We start from the raw sequence: 21,155 nt of genomic DNA, 5'->3' as shown, positions 1-21,155 counted from the left end.
GGCAGAATGATTTTCTTTATTTAAGCTGTCAAAGAATGTGTTGTTAATTAAATGATCAACGTTATTTGCAAAATTTCATGCAAATGGACATGTTCGACTATATAATGGTCGGTTTCCAGTGAATCGTTTAGTTTAGCTAATAATGTATTGAAATAGAAGTGAATTGTGTATCGACTTCCTTCCTGAAAATAGAAATCAAAGGTAACAAAAACATCACGATCACGAAAAGTATCAGTTCTTGGTGACACCACGAATGTGCAATGCATCTTTCTCAGTGGAATAGGAACTCGTTCCGAGATTCCTCCAGAAACTGCTTCTGTCAGGGATTCCTTCCAGGAATTCCATGCGATACTCCTCCTGGAGTTCCTTCTGGGATTTTTTCAGGAATTCTTTATGAGATCCTTCCAGGAATCCTACAAGAACTTCTTTCAGTATTCGTACGATAATTCCACCGGGAACTTCTTCCGGGATTCCTCCAGGAACTTCCAGGATTCTTTCGGGAACTCCTTCCGGAATACCTCCGGGATTTTTTTTTTTCTGGGCTTCTATCAGGAATTGCTTCTGGAATTTCTTCAGAAACGTGGATTTCTGCGAAAAACTGAGAAATCCCTCCTGCGAATTCCTCATGAAACTCCTACAGAAATCCTTAATGAAATACTCCAGCTTTTCAACTTTCCTTCTGGTTTTCCTCAGACGCTATGAGGTGAATTTCGGATGGAATTCCCGGAACATTCCCTAAACTCCTTGAGAAATCCCGGAAGTAGTTGCTTGAAGTCCCAGAAGGAATCCTAGAAGGAGTTCCTGAGGTGGAAACTGTTAGGAACCTCAGAGGGAACTTCAGAAGGATTCCCAAAAAGAATCTCAGATATAGCTCCCTGAAGAATCACAGAAGGAAATCCTAGAGGAATCCTAGAAAAACTGCGGAGAAACCACAGAAAGAATTCCTGGAAATATCTCAGGAAAAATTACTGGGGTAGTCTTGGAAGGCGTAATCCTAAAGGGATCTCAAAATTAATTACTAGAGAAAGTTCAGAAGGAATTTTTCAAAAAAATCAGGAACTACTGAAATAATCTCAGAAGTCATTGCTCAAGCGAATCAGAAAAAAAAAATCTCTGGACGAATCCCGTTAGTACTTCCTGGTGGAATTCTGGTAAGAGCTCTGGAAGGAATCCCAGACGGAACTTCTCTAGGAATCTCAGAAGAAACTACTGGAAGAACCCCAGAGAGAGCATCTGAAGGAATCCTTAATGAATCCTCAGAAGAATCCCTCTAGAAACTCCTGGAGGAGTCCTGGAACAAATTTGTAAAGAAACCACGAGATTCTACGAAATTCCACCAAAATTCCCAATCCAAAAAGGTCCTCCTTTCCTACGCTCGTGAACCCCATATTTTGAATTAAATCTAACCACCGATGGCTTGCGTAATTCTTTAAAGTCCGAAAGAAGGTTCGAACCGTAAACAACAAGGCCACGAAACGTCAAAGACTTAGCAAAAAAATATAGCAATCGCGGCTTGCAGTGCTTGCAATGATTGATCATTGATAGAAGTGACAAGTAGACACAAGCATACAATGCTTCAATGTAACTTTGTGACTTTTTCGGAACATGCATGATTGAAAATTAAATAAATATGATCTAAACATCTTCCAGTACATGATGTTCACAAAAGTTGTAGGAAATAGAAATATCTTTCATTTAATGGTTGCCGCGAGATTTTATATGGCTTCTAGCCTTCATGGCCATGTTTTAAAGACGAAAAACGACCAAAACCAATTTAGCTGAAAAATTGTCCAGAAGTTTGTTTTAGCATTAGAATTAAGATGTGAGGGTGACTGGATGAATCCCAAAATATTTGTTTTTTTTATGAAAAGATTCAATAACTATAGGTTACGCGGGACAACGATTTGGCCGTGCATAAGAACAAATAGGTTGTCATCAGAAGCCCATGGCATGTTGAAAATTCTAGTCTATCTTTGGTGCCAACTCAGTAAGGATGGTTATCTCTATTTGATATTAACTCGTTATATTTTATTTCTAAATCTTTGAAGTAGCATAATCATAGGTGTCAACATAGATAGCATTTTGTGATACAGGTATTCTTCGATATATTCTGCTATTCTGCTATTCTGCTATTATCAACGCATCCCCTGGCTTTCGCCCATCTGCGTTGTCTTTTCACTAGGCAATACGTCTACCAATTGATGTTTATGGGCTTGCCGGACCAAGTCATGTAGCTAAGCCAATCACCCCACCTACAACTGTTGAGTAGGCACCATTGTCCCGCCCACTGGTCTTTTACAGCTAGTTGTAGGTGCATGTGTGCGTGTAAGTATTGGAGTGTATGTGTCAGTGTTGGTGTATTGTAGGCGCCAACTCGTTCTAATCCACTCTGATAGATAACACCCTATTGAACCATTACCCTAATTTGGCAATCTATGAAATAGAATGAGTTAAACGCCTGTAAAAAACAGTCAGTTAAATCAAACAAGGAATATTAGTATTAAAGCGAAGATACAACGAAGCAACGCCCCGAACCTCGAGAGCACAAACCCCAAGAACCAAATGACAGACAGCGCCGATAAGTCGATCGACTGGCCACCATCAGTGAATAACCAATCGAGTAAACCCCCCAGCACAAACTGCCACCAGCTCTCCCGACCTGCGCCCAACAAATCCGAGGCACAGCCCAGCCTTAGCTTCACCTTAAAACCAAAATCTAGATTACAGAGCACAATACTTCCCAAGTAACCACGCAGCTCTAGCCGCAAATCACGCACAACACGGCACAAATAAGACAAACACTACCACGCCTGTACAACCGAAACCGACCTAGAGTAGAGAAGGGTCTCTTTCCACTCCAAGCCGGACTCAACTGCACCCACAGGGCAGCGCACCTCACCCACACCGCACTCATTCATGCATCACTGTCCGAGCCGCACGGTCACCTGGGTTGAGTCTATCTGCATGACCTCGCCCAACCCGTAACGCAGAGTTTAAATCCCTCTCTTGCATTACAAAGTACTCCCTCTTCCCAAAAATCTGTGCGTGGTATAAATAAGATCTTAAGGCTGAAGAAATCGTCACCAATACAACCGCCAACACTGAGCACTCAATGATGTCGGCCTTATCAACGACGACCCCCTCAGTCCCAAACCCAATTATCCCACACTACCCAAATAACCATCCTGCTGAAGCCGTAAGCACCGCACGCACAAAGCACACACACACCGACACGCACCACCCCAACAAACCACCAAGGCCGAACAAAAGCGAAAAGCGGTGCCACCACTGCTGAATCACGACTTTTTCAGTATAATTCAGCAATCGTAGATCCATTCCTCGACCCTACTCAGCCCTAACGGTCCATAGCAATGCCTGTCAATATATGCGCCTCACACATGCAACCCCTACACCCTAACAGTATGGTCACTTGGGTATCCCTGGGTTTTGACATGATGGTCAGGGATCACAGCCATCAAAACGTTCCACACTTTATCAGGGCTTACGACCTGTAGACATGATGATTTCTCAATAGTTTCAAGCTCTTTCGGACCTTCCGCTATTGGAGACCATCATGGCTAGCGGTGTTAGGTATTCTTCGATATACGTACAAAAAACATTTCTCTTTGTACGTTATATCGAAGTGTACGTTATATCGAAGCAGAGAAAAATTTAATATTTTGTATGCTAGTCTTGATGTATTCGACGTGAAATTAACCCCAAACAATGATTTCGGTGGAATTCACAAAACCAATAATGAAAAACATGAGTTTTCACGAAAAAGTAATTTCGTTTTTTGTGCTTCGATATAGGGTAAGTGTGCCGATCGTTGTGGTAATAAGGTAAATTAATTCAAAAAAATATGATCGTACCATCTAATGAACGATTTCAAAACGTTAGTCGGTAGTTTTCTATCCAAATTTGCTGGGAAAAATATGAAAACTATCGTTTCTCTCTCTTTTCGATCAATAATCGCATACCACAACAATAGGCACACTGTTCCTATTATGGAGGTAAAATTTAATTTCGGTTCCTAATATTGCGGTATCACATTGAAATCATATGGGATACCGCAACATTAGGAACACTACCGCAACAATAGGAACACAGCAGCAGAAATATTAAGAAAAATATTTTTTTAAACTAGGTTTTTGGGCAAAACTTAAGCACACAAAAAGTGCAATCTTATAAATTAAGCATAATACATCTATTAAAAATGCCTTTTGGTAACATTTCAGTCGAAGAAGTGCTCAAATGCCACTACCGCAACATTAGGTTCTACCACAACGAAGGGAACAATTACCCTAACGTACATTTTGCTTCGATATAACGTACACTAACTTTTTCCCCAAATTGCGCTAATTCTAGGTAACAAGGCTAATGCTGCAAAAAACATTGATTTGAGTAATTTCGTAGTTTATCTGAGAGTTATTCCTGGGAAAAATAAAAATTTTCAATGTTGTACGTTATATCGAAGCAAAATGTACGTTATATCGAATTCGCTATATCGAGGGTACGCTATATCGAGGGTACGTTATATCGAAGAATACCTGTACTTGTTAATTCCGAGAAGTAATTTGGTATTGGACATAAACATTCTTGGTGCTTCAGGTTCTGTGAATGACAAAGATTCCAAAAACAGCCTCATAGATTTTACATGACTAAGAACTGACATGACTAAGGGCTGATATATCTACCGGAAGGGAAATGCATTTTTTTTAATTTAAACTATCATTCCGTAAAGGTAAAATTTCAATAACAGGTTCAGTCTTGACAAATAAGTTGTCACGTAGACCCAGCTGATATCCCTAAAAAAAAGTTTGCATGGCCGGGTTGTTAGTCTTCCATATTCATAAACAATAACCTGCTGACACACATCTGATCGTTTCGTACGCCAACAGACCTCGTACTTCCCAAGTTTGATCCGCCAATTGGCCCTCTAACACGGAAACCTAATGCATCATATTGACCAGTTCAATAGTGCTGCCAATAAATCTTACAACATCGTAAGCTAGCTTCCGAATCATATTTAATTTCTGTTAAGTAATCGTAAATCGGTTCATATTCAACATAAGTGATTATGTGTGATCTGTTAGTCTACCATTGGTAGTTGTACAAAATATACCTACGCCGCTCAAAATGTGCATCAAACGAAACGTTTATACCAAGAAAAAAAGCAAAGAGTAGGTAAATGCACAATGCTAGCAAAATCGAATTTAACCAGTAAATTGAACTACACTCCCTTTCAATCATCCGACTCCACCAGAGATTTCAATGAGTAGCAAGCGACGAGCCCGCTTTTCGTCGGCGTCGTACCTAAGAGAAATCCCAATAATGTAGGTAGACGATACAAATTTACATGTTATGCAGGCTTGCATCATATCAGATTGGTGCCACCAACAACATCGAAGATACACCCGGCTACAGTCGGCAATCCAGCTGCTGTACTACCAACCAAGTTTCTATCATCGATTTCAAGGTTTCGTTTCCGATTTAAAACGTTAGCTGACCAAAATGATCATGTTTTACCGGTGCCAATGAAATAACTTAATTTACCAATTTTAACGATACGGCTATAAAATGTTAACCGCCACACCACCTCTATTCACCGAAGCATTCAAACATCAGCGTACGCGGTCGATTTGCTGCATACCACATTAATGTGCATAGGACTGTTATGCAATTACAAAAAAGTGGTGGATGTTTTCATTAACCACAAGGACATCTACATGCACGTCCATGACCAAGGCAACTACCAGAGCCGGGCAGTTTTCCAATTGAATTTCCATCGGAAAGAATAACTCTCTGGTTCGCGTGCGTCGGTGTCTGTGATCGGCAACGGCTAATGGCAAACATGATCTCACCACACAGGTAAACGATCTCTCCGCCCGGTAGACCAAGACCACGCGGTCGGTCGATCATTGTTGTTTACCTAGGTGGCTCTCTCTTCCAACTCTTTCTCGTTCTCCCCGGTGTGTGATCGGATCGGAGCTGGGCGAACCTTCTGCCTCGGCGGCGCCGATACACAACAGAGCAATTTAGTCTCTCTGGGTCGATCGTCGCGTTAACACTTTTTCGATGCATCAACGTGTTCAACAATACCAAAAATAAATTTGTTCTCAAGGTTATTAGTCGAACAGGGGAAAAATAAGGAATTATCGATTTCCTTTTGGGAGTGCATATCCTTGATAGGATTTGGTGTAAATTGTGTCGGCGAGGCAGTTGATGCAGTGTCTTCAAAAGTGATCAGATGAAATCCTGAAACTGGTTTTCTTTGTTCTATCGTCTGCATCTCCTTGAAGAATCAGAATCGTCTTTCGACAAGTGTGAGCCAATGTGAGAGTGAGCGTGCAAGTTCCCTTATAAGCAACCTGATTCATCTTATTCCCAGTGTCAGATATCGACATCTGAGTAAAGAACACTGCCGATACTCGAAGAAGACAAGGCATGGTGGCCGTGCATCGCCGTATGCACTTGTGCAGCAGTAGTGCGGAAGCATCCGGATGATGGTTTTACAACTTGTGCTGGAGGAGGAAAACACAAATCAAGCATCTTACTAGAATATCGAACCACAGCCATCGTTGGATACCGCGAGCAGCAGCTCAAACTCCGATCGGAGATTGCAAAATCTTTTCTTCTGGATAATTGATGTTCAATTTAAGTGGTAGGTATCTTGATGATGACTGTGTAGGTACTGAGAATGAAATCAGGGAAATAATTGAATTGGAACTTCCTTACCTTGACTATAAATGGGCGTTAATTACTTTGATGAGATGAGATCTTGCATAATTACTACAATATTGCGCATCCGCTCACCTTGATTTTAGAGTTAACTTTATAAGGTAATTCTTCGCAACAAGCTCGGAAGAACGAAACATGAAGAGTGGGTAATTTTCAAAACAAAGAACGACCTTAATTGGCTAACATCCGACTGGATAATGAGACCCATCATTCTTCTTCTTTCTGGCTCTACGTTCCCACAATAACTTGGCCTGCCTCTCTTCAACTTGCTGTTCTTCGGGCTCTTCCACAGATAATAACACTAGTTTACATCATTTTGGAACTCGGTTAGCTGATACGGTAACCTGGGGTAATATGCAAAACGCGCTCAAGTTATTCCATTATATAAAAAATTTCGCTTCCTATGCAAGTAAACAAGACGTGAAGTAAAGCCGGTCAATTCTGAGAATGACTAGAATAGCAGCCGTAAACAATTGGATGGAGCCCCATGGTAATTCAGTAGAATTCAAAACAAGAAATGCCACAGGTCGTTTTGCCCCACCTCAAGGCGCGTTTTGCCACCAATAGTTTTTTTTTGCACCTAAAACGTAACATTTTTTTAAATTGTTTATTTGATTTAGTGCTTCAAGGGCCAAAAGTTGGCGTCTCTCAGTAAAAGATGTAAACTATCTTGCAAAACGGAAGACACGGTATGCACATGCAAAATGGTGATTGGCAGAGGAAGCTCTCAGCTAAGAATTGTGGAAGTGCTCATACTCAATACTCTTAACATTTTCTTCCGGAATGAATTCTTCCAAGAGATTCTTCTTCACAAGTTCTTCTAGAATGTTTTTCTGCAATAACTTTAGGCAATATATGGGAATTCCTCCAGAACTACTTTTAAATTTTCCCAATAGGTTTCTTCTTGGATTCCTCCAAGAATGTTTCTAGGATTGCACTGGGTTATTCCGTACGATTCCGCTTGATTCTCTTGGAATTCGTTGAGAAGATTTCGAAAAAATAGGAAACAAATGGGAGTTCTCCAGGAGTTTCTTCGAACATTTCCTTAGGAGTTCGTTCTGGGATTACATCGAAGTCCTTTCTTAATTTCCTCTTGGAGTTTCTACAAGGATTCCTTTATTCCTTTAGAAGATCCACCAGGAAACGCAACTCAACTGTTCCAGCGCCAGCGTCAACTGTTCCACGCTACTAGGCACACGACAGTATTTGGACATAATCATCCCCTGGAAAGATGCTTCGCCCTCGTCAACGATTTTCCGTGGTTTGATTTTAATATTAGTAGAACACAATTCAAAACGTGTATTAGAAATATAAGTTAATTTTGTTTTTCTGTTTGATCAGTCTGTACGGCAGTTTTGCCGAAGACGTAGAAATAAATAAAAAAAAAAAAAAAATAAAAAAACTCATTAAGGTACTCATTTTGGGTTTTAACCAAGAGATCCTCATGAAATTTCAGTTAATCTGCCTTGAATCGCATATCAGTCCCATTTGCAAAAAAAAAAACACCAAGTTGAGAAAACCACGATAAAAGGTTCAAACAATCAATCTTATCATAAAATGTTTGTATACACTAAATGTTTTTTTTTTTCGTTGGAATCATAAGAAGGTAAATGGTCTTCATACTATGCCATCTTTAATTATTTAATAAATGAAAAAATGAAATAAAAAATGTGCGGTGGGACTCATATGCGATTCCTTATCTTTTGAATCGGAAAAAGAACCGCGTATCAGTCCCACGCGATACATAAATTTTGGATTTCCATAATGCAAGAAACCAAGAAAAAAGGACTGCTGGTGAGCGAAAACGTAGTGGTATAAATGTAATTTTAGGGGACGTACAAAAAATACGTCTCAAAACGAGGGGAAAGGGGATCTGGAGTAGGTGATAGGGAGAGTAGGGTAAAAAACTACCAGTGGTGGAGTTTAACCTGGGCAACGTTCATGAATTACGTAACGTGAAACTAAGTCATCGTAAAGATTCGACGAGGAAAGATCAGCGCCATTGCTAACTACTATTTTGCCACTCGTTATCTACGAAACGAGAAGAGGTTCCTGAGTGACCATCCGATACCCAAAAAGCAGATTGAAGTGAATTACATGTTCGCTGCTTTGTATTCAGTATTATTTTGAATAATTCAATGCAAACACACATATGAAATAAATATACCCATCGTCACGTTTTAAAATATTCTAAAGATGAACTTTCATTATGGTTAAATAGATGGGACTGATATGCGATTCCTTTTCATATGGGACAAACTGACTTGTTATTTTTTCATATAATTTCTGAACAAACTAGTTGATTTTATCTTGCCTATATGAAAAGCCGTAGAAATAAGAACCATTGGTGAAGAAAGCTCAAAATCATCGAAAATGCAAATGGGACTGATATGCGATTCAGGGCAGTAATGTTGAGATTCCTTCTAAAATTGCTCCAATAGTTTCTCGGTGATTCTGCTTAGAAGTTGCTACTTGCTTTTGGAATTCTTCCAAAATTAATTTCTGAAATTCTCCCAGAAATTCATCTTGATACTCTTCCAGGAGTTCCTTTTGGGGTTCCCACAAAAATGCCTTCTGGGACCAGGGATGGCAAAAATACTTTTTTCTCTTTTCCGTTCATCGATACTGGCAGTACAATAAAAACAAAACAACGGCAACACCAATACCATCGGACGCCGCGCTGACGGCAGTCAAGCAGACGCTTAATGTTTTTCGCTTCCTCACGAAAATATTTATGAGCAGTCATGCTGAGGCGGGTGATTGCGAGAAATGTCAAATATTTTCAACTGCTAATAACTCACTTGTTTTAATAAATAATTTAAATCGATTTGCACAAATGGCTAGAGCACACTCCTAGCTTTGTGATGCATGTAAAGAAGTTTGTCTAGAAGCGGGTTGAAACGCAGAAAAATGCGAAAACGGGAGAGACATAAATTTTTGTCGTCGTTGTGCTCGAGTACTGGCGCCCTCGCGCTTAGAAACCGTTTCGAGGAAGAAGGCTGCAGGAAAAAAAATGTTATGGCATTTATTTTTTGAACAGTTTGAGTTTGGCTGGACCTATGATGTTCGTGTGGAAAAATGTCAAATGTACAGCCGGTAACCGTTTTTTCCAGTACATTTCTCATCCCTATCTGGGACTCTCCAAAAAATGTCTGGGATTTCAACAGGAGTTCCTTCTGGGATTCTTCAAAGAGCTCCGCCTTGCATTCTTCCAGAAATTGTTTAGGGAGTCATTTAAACGTTTCTTCAGTAGTTTTTACTGGGAATCCTGAAGTTTCCGTTCCAGGAGTTGCTTCTTGCTTAATCCAGAAGCTTCTTTTTGGAATCCTTCAGACTTCTGGCAGTGTCCAGAACTTTCTTCTGGAAGTCTTCCAGGAGTTCTTTCTATGAATTAAATTAGACTCCCATTTGGGAAAGCTCCAAGGATCCAGGGGAGAATACTGCAGGGACTTCCTCTGAGAATCCTTCAGAAGTTCTTTGTGGTGTTACTTTTAGAAAACTTCCAGGACTTATTTCTTGGAATCCTCCAGAAGCTCTTTCCGAAAATATTATATGAATTCCCTACGGGAACCTTCTTGGAATCCTCAGAAATGCCTTGTAGGTAACCTCCAGAACTTCTTGTTAGGATTCCTTTAGGAGTTCCTTATGGGACTCCTCCAAGACTTCTTTTTAGGAATGCTCCAGGAGTTCCTCTAGATCGGATTCTGGATCCCAGACTAAACTCCTGTTGGAATCCTTGGATGTGAGATTCTGAAGGTTTTCCTGAAAACATCCCCAGAAGAAATCTATGAATAAGTCTGGAAAAATATGTAGAAGGCATCCTTGCTGGTGTACCCAGAAGAAACTTCATGAAGAAATCTTCTGGAGAATACCCAGTTAATGTTCCTGAAAGAATCCCCAGCAGGCATTCCTGAAACATTTCTAGAATAATCGACAGAATTCCTGGAGGAATTTATCAGATAAAATATCTGAACAAATCTACAGAAGTAATTCCACACTAAGCGTGACGGGATCGATTCCCGGTTGATCCAAGAACTATTCGTAAAATAAGTTTCTTTAACTTCCTTGGCTACCGATATTCGCACAGTTGACGTAAGCGCCACTGTAGTTTTCAACACACTTTTGAAATTTGGCCAAAGAATAATGTAGAATTTGATTTTTTTTTTAACATTGACATCTAGCTTTTGATTAGATTTTGTGCTCTATTGAATAAAACTGGTCACAATTATGCACATGTGATAGATATTAGCTTGGAATGCTGACATTGTCAATGGTGGTTATGTCGACTATGCGATCATGGGCAGTTGGGCATATAGTATTTTCGTGCCATTTCTTAGAATATTCTCGAAGCTTAAACTATAACTATTTACTTACTTACTCGATACTACTATGGGCTACTACTCGCCAAACGAAGCAATCGCCTCCACTAGTCTGCCGTGAATCGCAAGTCAGTCCCATATGTATAAAGTAGGCATTGAGAAAATGGCCTCTGAAGTTTTCAAATTCAATTTCTATGCGAAACTCTAAAAAATCATTTGATTGAAAATTTATGAAACTTTCACATATTGTTTCAAACGTGAAAACGTAACAGTAAAAAATATAAAACTGGCTAAAATAGTGTTAGGTTTTGTACTGGAGGGTGCACAAGTTCGTAATGGGACTGACTTGCGATTACATTTCATTATGGGACAGTCTGACTTGGTGTTGTTTTTCAATTTTACTGAACAAACTATATATTTTTTTGCACGCAGCTGAAAGATCATCCGAAGAAAGCTCGAAAACGGCCATTAACTCATTTTTGCCCAAAATGCAGATGGGACTGACTTGCGATTCACGGCAGTAGTCTCAGTTCTGGTCCAACCGCTTTCATCGTTCTGAACGTTTAGAGTTCTTAGGTTCTCTGCGACTGCAAAAAGTCTACGCATTCGCGGCCTACCACGAAACCGAGGAAACATTTCCTGGTTCGTTGATTTGTTTTATGCGCTTTACTGTATCTCTTTATATACTTAATACAATTCGTTGTTCATACGACGCCTTCCTCCAGTTTATTGTCGAGTATTGTTTGCAGTACTTTACGTTCGAAGACTCCAAAGGCCCGCCAATCCTTCTCTCAACGTCCACGATTCATGGCCATAAAGCGACCGGAAGAATCAAAGCTTTGTACAACGCGAGTTTTGTCTTAGTTTGCAGCCTATGGGACTTCAGCTGGTTTCACAGATCGAAAAAGTTCCGATTCGCAGCCGCAATCCAGTATCTCACATTACGGGTAACAGTATGTTTGAACAAGCATCGCCCTGCTTCAGTCCGTCTAAGGCAGGGGGATGACGAAGGGCCAGAATCATCTACCCAGCATTCAATTCAACATGGCGTCCAATGTTTTGTTTTGATTGCTTAATTCATGGAAAAAATGCGCTGGAAACATCGACACTGCTTCGTTGCTACATATAATATCGTGCAAAGTGATAAGGAAAGAGAAACAATCATCAAAAACAACGATTTCGGTTAAAATGTGTAATTTCTGAAATAAGCACTAGCAACACACGAGCCACACACCCGAAAATCAGGAGCAAGTTAGGGTAAACCGACCAGAAAGTGGGTACCAAAACGCGCCGTACCAAAAATGATGTTGGGTGGAGCGGCGATGTACCGAGTTTGACAGCCGTGTCACCCCACTGGTCTAAGGTTACGAACGATGACGAAATTTCATCCGCAAACCCTACACTGGTTTGCGATTCGTCAAGTGTCGCGCGTATCAGTCTAATCAGTTTCGGCGGAAAATCATGTTTGTTTAGGTTCGGATCTACAAGTTGTACTCCTGATTTTTTTTCGAGAATCTGCTGAAGGGTGAACATCTGTCTTTGATCGACCCTCACGAAAATCTGCCTAATATTCACCGACGAAGCATTCCCAATCGGCCTCAGCCTATTAAACTAGAGTGATCGCGCTGTTGTATTTTGTATTTACGTTGAAAAAATCTCCATTTTTGTACTCAGCATTAGCGTGATGCTGACATAGGTAGCCAACCGCGCGAGTTACGGAAGGTTAAACAGAATTCCGGACGAAATTTTGTACGCTGAATTGAGAAGTATTATTTCTCTGTAATTCGGACACTCCAGTCGATGCCCTTTCTTGTATAGTGGGCTAATAAAACCATCCAATTAACTAGCGGGCAGTTCTTCCTCTTCTCATATTTTCAATATAAGACGGCGTAAGAGTTGATAAAGCTGCACACTGTCGATGCCCGACCAGGAATTCGTCCACAACCTGTCCGTTGTCGTCGATTTGAATTCCGTCTGTCGTCCACCGTTCAACGAATCTTCGAAGTGCTCTTTCCCCCTGGCAGCCACCATTGTTTAGTCAGCCAGCAAGTTTCCATTACGGTCGTTGCACATCGCTGTTTTCCTTCGCACGCCATTGACGGTTCCGTAAACCCTCCGCATATCATTCTGTTCCATACTCTCTTGCGACTAAGCAATGCTTCCCTATATTCCCGACAACAGCATCCGGCTTCTGGCAACATTCTACTCGTCCGTTACGCTCTGGTACTCCTCGTCGAACCAGCCATTCCTAGGGCGTCTTTGAGCAATGCCTCCCACACTGCCGCACTTAACAATCCGTGGATGTCGTCCATACGATAAACGAATGCAAAATTGTTAATTGTAATTGTAATTGTAATTTATTATCATAAACGTAAGCCTGACGGTATAACCATTAATCAGGTCAAGGAAATTGACCAATTGGCCACTACCTACAGCACCACGCTAATGAGGAGTACGAAAAGCGAGATTTTTTTGAACGTGTTGTATAAAATACAACAGCGCGGCCGCTCGAGGGTTAATAACTGTGGAGTAGGCCGTCCCTTATTTTGCAAAAATTGGAAATGTTATAAGTTCGTTAGTGGAAAATGATCGTTTTAGCTAAAAATGATCGTGTCAAAATTTGAAGTCCGTATCTCAAGGCTAAGTGGTCCCTCAAGGGGCCTAAAGTTGTCAAAAATAGGGTATGGGACCAAAAAAACATGAATTTTTTTTTGACGTAAAAATACGCTATTCTACTAAAACCGGTGATTTTAGGACCCTTAAGGGCCGAAAATGTGCTTAGAATTGCGATATCTTTACTCGTTTTAGAGTTATTGAACAAAATAGGGTAGAATTCCTTCGGAATCTAAAAAAATGGTCAAAAATGCTGGTTTTTCGGTCGTTTTTTGTCAATAACTCGGAAACGAGTAGAGATATCGCAAATCTAAGCATATTTTTGGTCCTTAAGGGTCCTAAAATCACCGGTTTTAGTAGAACAGCGTATTTTTTTTTGTCGAAAAAAATTTCATGTTTTTTTGGTCCCATACCATTTTTGACAACTTTAGGCCCCTTGAGGGACCACTTAGCCTTGAGATACGGACTTCAAATTTTGAGACGATCATTTCTTAGATAAAACGATCATTTTCCACTAACGAACTTATAACATTTCTATTTTTTGCAAAAAAAGGGACGGCCTACTGTGGAGTCAAAGTTCCCATGTAAGCTGAGAATTTGGCCCAGTTGGAAGTAGAGGATTAGCTTTTCTGACTAATGGATCGAGTTGCAATTCTCGCTATCAGGTACGCAATGAAACACAACTCCTCGCCAACCTCTAAAAAGTGCCCCGTTGTCAATTTCCTGGGTCAAAGAACCGTTTTCCGCCTTCTACATATTTACTCGATTCTAATTCCTCCGGCGAATCAACCGTGAATTTCTTCAACATATTGCCACTCGTTACGGCCACCATTGCAGACGCAGTATGTGCGATAAAAAGCGAGAGGAACGCGTTGCGCAGAATAAATTTCCATCTAATTTGCGCCTCTACCCACAGACAGCTAGCAGCAGTCAGTCTGACTCATGCTCTAACGGATGAGTTTTCTGCGAAGGTGTCAATAACCAATTCACTGCACTGTTCGTCAATAGTTCTCCCGCTTCAACAGGCGCGACAGACGACTGACACTCAATGGAAAAATATGGGTTTTGCTGCTTGGTTGCCTTATTTGGGGCCTCAGACGGGTGGGAGTAAGACCTTCGATTCTTTTTCAATCTCAATGGTAGAGAAAAATGTAATATAATTCAACCCAGAGAACGCTCCTCGGTTGCGCAATTTGAAAAAATGTCAGTCTTCTGCATCAGAGATGGTTACACCAGTCGTGCCGAATCTCAGCATTGGGTCCGCCTCCACGTCTGACTATGTTGAGACATAGCATGCACTGCACATCATACATCCCCATGCCAAGCCATCCTATCCGTTTCGTGACGCCTGAAAGATCGCTTTGAATATTGGCGGTTTTCACTTTCCTCAAACTATCGATTTCATTGCTTCTATAATATTCGCTCCTCAGATGCACGATTTACTTTCATCATTTTCGTGAGCCGCTGAAATGTGGTTCAGCTAAGGCTTCTGCTTCGTTAAACTGTTCGTCGGCTTGGCTGCGAATTGGCTACGCTGCATTGCATGTCCGTTCATAGTGGTAAGTAGCTGCTGCTGCTGTGGTTTCTTCTCAAAAGCACCACCAGATTCTTGTGCGGAAAAATGCCTAATTGAATGCCCGCTAATGCCTATTTTAGTGGTATTGCAATTATTTGGCAATAAGCTTCACTGAGAGCAGAAATAAGATGCCGGCTCATCTGGGGTTGTTCACGAACCGCAAGAGTGCTAATGAATGTTGACCGTCTTAAGTACTCCGTGGTGGATTTTGTTTTCGCTACACTGACGAAACGCTTGTAAGCAATCACCGCACAATAAGAGCAAACCTTTGCATCTCGGTATCTTCATCGTTTAAACCGGTGCCTCTTCAGCGTTGAAAAACCAATAAATATTGAGTCACGGGCTTTGTTGGAAATTAAATAATCAGCACAGCGTAACGGACGCCTCTGTACAGGTGCAAAATACCAGAGCGAAAAGATAAATAAATATTAATTACTTCACATCAACATTGTTTATGCTACAATGGAATGATGTGGTTCGCTTTTGCATATCACTGTTAAAAACCAATGAAAGCAAAACGATGTTTTGCAAAACGATTTGTTTGCAAAAATAGACTGCAGGTGGAGGCATTGACACTGAAATTTTAACTGTTACATAAATTGTAGGTTTACTGTGAGTGGCCAGAAATTAAAAAAAAAAACGTATGGACAGGGTGGTGTTTCATGGCTACTACACAGCAAAAAAAAATCTTGTGATATCACATCATTTTCGCTGCACATCAGTCGCGTCGTAAAAGTGATGTACAGATTACATTCTTTCCACGCAGCAAATTAGCCGCCGCAGCTTGACAGTGGGTCTAGCAATCGCTATAGAGCCGAATCGATAGATGAATTATTTATGGGTAAAATATTGGCATGGATTCGTACATTCATCCGTTGATTGTGAAGCATATCCTTTACCTCTCGGCCATTTCACCGAGTTAGAATGAGTATGATAAATATGATATTGCTTCTAGGTATCTGCTGAAACGGGTTTATCGACGCTTTCCGTTGCCAACCAGGGTGTACATGGTAAGTGTGATAATTGTTGGAAAACGATTTAATCGGCAGAAATTACATCTAATAATGGATACATCGCCAGAAGTTACGCGCCTGGAAATTACAAAATTATTTGCTGTGTACTGTATTTCAACATGTTTTAACGGTTTGAGATTATGTGAAAACATGAATCATTATACTTTTTCCTGATTTTGCACTTCAAAATTAAGTAAGCCCCTTCAAGATAATGAATACATTTAAAATAACGTGAAATCTGATCTGATGTAAAATTCTGCTCATTATATAAAACCTTACCATTTTTCATAATTGATTTGATTTGTCTTTATTATAGAGACTTTCAGTTCTTGGCTGGTTCGTCTCTTATTTTACATAAATGGTTTTCAAATTCTATACTCCATACCAATAATAAACTCATTAAAGTATATATTTGACTGAAAATGTTTTGAGTTTTGTTTACTAAAAAAAATTGAAAATAATTTTTTTTTTTTTATCTAGTTCATTTATTTGGGGCTCAATCGCGTATAACGCTTTACGGAGCCGAGGATCTTTCTTTGTACTTAATAGTATACATTATACAGAGTAATAACTTTTTAATGATATCTGTTAGTAATGGGTGGAAGCCAGGGTACTCGTGGCAGCTCGAGGTTAGAAGGTCACATTTTGAGGGATGGACAGGGTAAGGATTGGGCCAAAGGTTTCACTGCTGCTCATCCGGGGGTGAATCGCATTTTGCTAGCGAATTCGGTGCCTTGTGGTGTTGGTACCAACTTGTTGTGGGACTTGGTCTTCCGGATGGCCAGGAGTAGCTTGGTAACACAAAGAGGACAAAACAGAGAAAAAAAAACTGGAGAAGAAAACACAAGCGAATTAAACTTTTATACCAGCAGAGCGAAGAAAGTCGAAAATACATCCCATATATGTGACATCGCGGGTCCCCAACACATCTCTCACAAGAACAAAGGGTTGTCTACCTCGGGCCTCAAGGGTATCCAATAGTAGCGCTCTGGAGGCGTCATTATCCGGGCATTGCCAAACTACGTGGTCGATGTCATCATAACCGGAACCGCACTTAGTACAAACATTGCTCAACGCGAGGTTAATCCTGTGTAAATGCGCGTCTAGCGAGTAATGGTTGGACATAAGTCTAGACATCACGCGAATGAAATTGCGACTTACATCCAGACCATACCACCACACTCGCAAAGAAACATTAGGAATAATGGAATGTAACCACCGTCCCAGCTGGCCATCTCGCCAATCATTTTGCCAACTTTGAAGAGAACTCTGGCGAACAAAATGGAAAAATTCATCATGTGAAATTCTTCTATCATAGATCTCACCTTCCTGTGCGCCCACCTTTGCGAGAGAGTCCGCCTTCTCATTGCCATAAATTGAGCAATGTGAGGGGACCCATACAAAGGTAATCTTGTATGATCTTTCGACCAGTGCACCCATCTGCTCCCTTATTTTTGTAAGAAAGTAAGATGAATGTTTTACAGGTTTCAACGACCGGAGTGCCTCAATCGAACTAAGGCTATCCGAGAAGATGAAGAAATGGTCTACGGGCATGTTTGAAATCATCCCCAAAGCGAAATTGATTGCTGCCAGCTCAGCAACATAAACCGAACAAGGTTCCTGAAGTTTGCGGAAGGCGGTGAAATTTTCATTGAAGACACCGAAACCAGTGGATCCATTTATGCGAGACCCATCAGTGAAGAATTTCTTACAGGAATTGACATTTTGGTACTTTTCGTTAAAAATGCGAGGAATAGATATACATCGAAGTTGATCTGGTATTCCATGAATAGCTTGTTTCATGGACAGATCGTATTTAACAGAGGTACTGTCATTAGTGAAGTGTACACGGGGAGGATTATAACTTGGTAGGCTTATGTCAGATGACATGTAGAACAGATAAATTCTCATGAATTTTGATTGAGTGTTCAGACTGAGCATTTCTTCGAAGTTTTCAATGACAGGTGTGTTGCTCACTCCACACTTGATAAGTAACCTTAGCGAGAGCTCCCAGAATCGGTTCTGGAGAGGTTTCACCCCTGCCAGGACCTCAAGGCTCGCATTATGCGTTGAGTGCATACAGCCGAGAGCAATACGCAAACAACGGTATTGAATTCGTTCCAACTTTATTAGGTGGCAGTTTGCTGCTGAGTGGAAGCAGAAAGAGCCATACTCAATAACAGAGAGAATAGTCGTTTTGTAAAGTTTTATGAGGTCTTCCGGGTGAGCACCCCACCATGTTCCGGTAATTGTGCGTAGAAAATTGATCCTTTGTTGACATTTTTGCACCAAATACTTGATTTGGGTACCCCAAGTGCCTTTTGAATCAAACCAGACCCCAAGGTATTTCGAAGTCAAAGACTGGTCGATTTCTATTCCCAAAAGATTGAGCTTCAGTTGGGCTGGGTTCCGCTTTCTAGAAAACACAACCAATTGAGTTTTTTGCGGAGCAAACTCGATCCCTAAATCTCTTGCCCAGATTGACAGATTATTTAGAGAATTTTGCAATGGTCTTTGCAACATTTCTGCATGTGGGCCTTTTAGAGAAACCACAGCATCATCTGCAAGTTGTCTTAGCGTGCATTGTCCTTCCAAGCAACTATCAATGTCTTTCACGTAAAAATTATAAAGCAAGGGACTTAAACATGAGCCTTGGGGTAGGCCCATGTAACTAATTCTGGAAGTTGTCAGTTGTCCGAGATTAAAACTCATATGTTTTTCTGACAACAAATTATACAAGAAATTATTTAAAATTCCTGGAAGTCCACTATTGTGCAGTTTTTCTGACAATATTCCTATGGAAACTGAATCAAAGGCGCCCTTAATATCCAAGAAGACTGAAGCCAGTTGCTCCTTTTCCGCAAAGGCCAGTTGAATATCTGTTGAAAGCAACGCTAGACAATCGTTTGTTCCTTTGCCCTTGCGAAACCCGAACTGTGTATTTGAAAGCAAGTTATTCGATTCGACCCAATGATCGAGTCGTGATAGGATCATTTTTTCCAACAATTTCCTTAAACATGATAACATAGCAATTGGGCGGTATGAATTATGATCAGACGCTGGTTTACCAGGCTTTTGAATAGCTATTACTTTGACCTGTCTCCATTCATGCGGAACGATGTTGTTCTCCATGAATGAGTTGAACAGGTCCAGTAATCGTCTTTTCGCGATATCTGGGAGATTCTTTAGAAGATTGAACTTGATCATATCGCGTCCCGGAGCGGAATTGTTTGATGAAAGAAGAGCCATAGAAAGTTCCAGCATACTGAAGGGTCTGTCCAGAGAACCGTCTCTTGGGGATGTTTCCCAAGAAATCGGTTGTGCTGGGACTGAGTCTGGGCAGACCTTTTTCGCGAAGCTGAATATCCAACGGTTGGAGTATTCGTCACTCTCATTAGAAGAAGAGCGGTTTCGCATGTTGCGAGCCACTCTCCAAAGCGTTGTCATTGAAGTTTCTCTTGAGAGACCCTCAATGAAGTGTCGCCAATAACTACGCTTCTTCGCTTTCAGCAGGTTTCTCAGCTGTCTTTCGAGCTTTGCGTACTCTTGATAAAGATCTGAGGTACCGTGCCTACGAAAAGTTTTGAAAGCATCAGATTTTTTAAGATACAACTGGGTGCAATCATCATCCCAGCCTAGTGTGGCTGGTCTTCTTTTGAAGGTTGCACTTGGAACACGTCGTTTTTGTGATTCTAATGCACTCTTATATATCAGTTCAGACAGGAATCGATACTCATCCAAAGGTGGGAGGGGATTGAATGATTCGATGCCAAAAGATACCGCTTCTGCATACTTTTGCCAATCGATATTCCTTGTGAGGTCAAAAGGAACCTGAATTGGATGGTCTGATCTTTCACTATTATGCTTTATGGTGGTTATAATGGGTAAGTGATCACTACCATGAGGATCCTCGATTACCTTCCACAAGCAATCGAATGATAGTGAACTTGACCCCAGTGATAGGTCGAGACGACTTTCTTTGCCGTCAGATGCAATACGTGTCACTTCACCTGTATTTAAAATGTTCAAATTGAAATCGTCGCACAAATCATAGAAAATGGCCGCTCTATTATCGTCATATGGTTCGCCCCACCCTGTACCATGCGCGTTCATATCACCCAGAATTAAAACTGGATGTGATAGTGCAGAAACCGCATTCCAAAGATGACGGCGGTTAATAGAAATTCTTGGAGGAATGTAAACGGAAGCTACGCAAAGTTCTTTACCCTTTACGTTTATTTGGCAAGCGACGATTTCTACGCCAGGATGAGTCGCGATTGGAATTCTATAAAATGAGTAAGTCTTTTTGATCCCCAAAAGAACTCCCCCATAATGGTCATCTCTATCCTGGCGTATAATATTAAAATCGTGGAAGTTGAGTTCATCTTCAGAAGAAAGCCATGTTTCACAAAGGGCAAATATATCACAATCAGAGTTGTGAATCAAAAACTTAAACAGGTCTAATTTAGGTTTTAGACTATGACAGTTCCACTGTAGCACAGTGATCATATCTTGTACCTCACTTGATGAATTATCCATCGAAAGATATGATCGCAGCAAGGAGGGGCCATGATTGTGTCAGATTCCGAAGATATTCTTCTACTGTAGGTATAAACATATCAATAATGCCTCTAAATGTTTCTGGAAGGCTGAGGGCATCATATAAGCGATCCACGAGAACCCTAAAAGTGAACAGTCCTCGCTTGGGTCTAGGAGGCTTGTTTGAACTGCGAGGAACTTTGGTAGCTTTTTTCTTGCTACCTCGATTATTTCTCTTTGAAGTGTATTTAACAGGCGGAGACGGGGGTGACAGGTTCTTGCTACAACATGGATCTGAAGCTGAAGGAACCTGATTCTTCGGAGTTTTTAAGTTTACCCCGTCTCCTTTAACAT

The 21,155-nt window shown here is 40.8% G+C and overlaps 2 protein-coding genes across 7 annotated transcripts in view; one reads left to right on the top strand and one right to left on the bottom strand.

The window, feature by feature from the left end:
- LOC115268041 (centrosomal protein of 135 kDa) overlaps window positions 1-21,155 on the bottom strand; it is a 113,808-nt gene that overhangs the window by 29,072 nt on the left and 63,581 nt on the right. The gene's annotated exons all lie outside the window — the stretch shown is intronic.
- The window catches only part of LOC109425985 (uncharacterized), a 47,904-nt gene continuing 32,837 nt past the window's right edge, over window positions 6,089-21,155 (top strand). For 4 of the 5 annotated variants that reach the window (XR_002133910.3, XR_002133909.3, XR_002133911.3 and 1 more), the window contains exon 1: window positions 6,089-6,664. The gene's annotated coding sequence lies outside the window, so the exon portion shown is untranslated. The remainder of the gene's footprint in view (window positions 6,665-21,155) is intronic. The other variant, XR_009998730.1, reaches the window with a different exon arrangement.

The sequence above is a fragment of the Aedes albopictus genome, chromosome 3 (assembly GCF_035046485.1).
Source record: "Aedes albopictus strain Foshan chromosome 3, AalbF5, whole genome shotgun sequence".
Classification (NCBI taxonomy): domain Eukaryota; kingdom Metazoa; phylum Arthropoda; class Insecta; order Diptera; family Culicidae; genus Aedes; species Aedes albopictus.
The sequence above is the reverse complement of the archived record's forward strand: the minus strand, read 5'-3'. Positions and strand labels throughout refer to the sequence as shown.